We start from the raw sequence: 1631 nt of genomic DNA, 5'->3' as shown, positions 1-1631 counted from the left end.
GAGGAAAAGGAATAGTGAAAAACACAAGAGAATAGATATAGATCTTCATTATTAGAATCTATTAGAAAGTGTTGAATTAGGAGAAAGATTAGATCATGCTAACGCTTTAGCTTTCACATTCATCTTCCATGTTTCTTTCAAAAGCTTTCTTGCATTATTCTTTTGTTTCTTGAAAAGAGAAAGATAGTTCTTTAAAACCTCATGCATGAACATCCATATTAGACTAGGACGTCTTGTGAGTTCTTGCTTAGGTTTTAGCCTTTGGTTTTCATTGTAATATCCGAGTATTAAGTACTCTTTCATAACTCAAAGTATTGTTATTAAAGGATTGGGAAAATCCTAGCTGCGGTTAGGTAAGGTGTTCTTCACACAAAGACTTGGAGGTCTTGGGATAAAGAGCGATACCTTGGTTGGGGCCGAATCACATAAGAAAGGTTTTCTTGAGAGGCGGTTTTGGGAAAGGTCAAACCAAGGTAACGTAGTTCTTTGGGTTCCAAGAAGGGAGCATTCAAGTTTTGTATTTGGAAGCGTGTATGTAACGTACATTGTGTTTCATAGTGAAGAAGGAAAATCTCCCAAATCAGAGGGGAGGACTGGATGTAGTTTTGCAGTGGACCACAAAACGAACCAGGATAAAATCCCTGCGCAATCTTTTCTATCCTTTTCTCTTTTATATTTGAAGATGTTTTAATGCGTGTTTGGAGCTAATATTTTGCATACTTTTTCCTTGCTATGTCCTTGTTAATCTTGCACAAAAGTATCTGTTATATATTTGTTTGTGTGTTTGTTAATAACCGTGCAAGTTGTTGTTTTGATCATTCTGTTTCTGTTACTGATTAATCGATTACGTCTAGTTGTTAATCGATTAACTGGGCATTTTTTCAGCAAGTGTGTAAAAACCAGAAAAACGGAAATTGAGTTTCGCCACACCTATTCAATCCCCCCTTCTAGGTGTATTCCGCCACTGATTATGTCAGAAACTCTTATTGCTTTAGCACTCATAACTGCATTCTTAATATGCTCCTCTCATGCTAAAGATTCACATGTTCCTTTCTTGTCACCATTGATATCTACGCTCGTCTCATGCTAAAGGCTTATGAAGAAAAATGGAATTGGATTATGATAATTCATTGTTGAATCTTGGAATGATGGAATCATAAGCCGAAGCGATAAAAACATAAGCGAAAGATCTACTTGTAGTACAAATCATTTATTTGTATTTCTCTTTTCTTCTTTTCATTTCATTTTGCCACCATTCATCCTTTGATTTTTTTTCACTCCCTTTTTTTTGGAGTATTTCTATTCTTGTTTTTCATGGGATGAATGGTGTACTACAATACTTATTTCCCACTTTTTTCATAGATACATTTTCCTCTCCCCAACTTAGAATTTAACTCAATGTAACACTTAACTCTCTTATCCCACTAGAAGTAGACTAGATAGATTTTTAATCTAGCATAAGGTTTCAATCAATGAACATTAATGGCTTCAAGGGGCTTATCAAGGGATAATCATAAAATCTGGTTAGTGTTTGGCCAAGTGGGTTTAAACAAACAATTGGTTTGATCCTATCCATGTATCACAATCACTTAGTAAAATATGATTCAAACAAATTCAACAGTGCTAATATA

Source organism: Lupinus angustifolius, chromosome LG05, assembly GCF_001865875.1.
Source record: "Lupinus angustifolius cultivar Tanjil chromosome LG05, LupAngTanjil_v1.0, whole genome shotgun sequence".
NCBI lineage: Eukaryota > Viridiplantae > Streptophyta > Magnoliopsida > Fabales > Fabaceae > Lupinus > Lupinus angustifolius.
The sequence above is the reverse complement of the archived record's forward strand: the minus strand, read 5'-3'. Positions refer to the sequence as shown.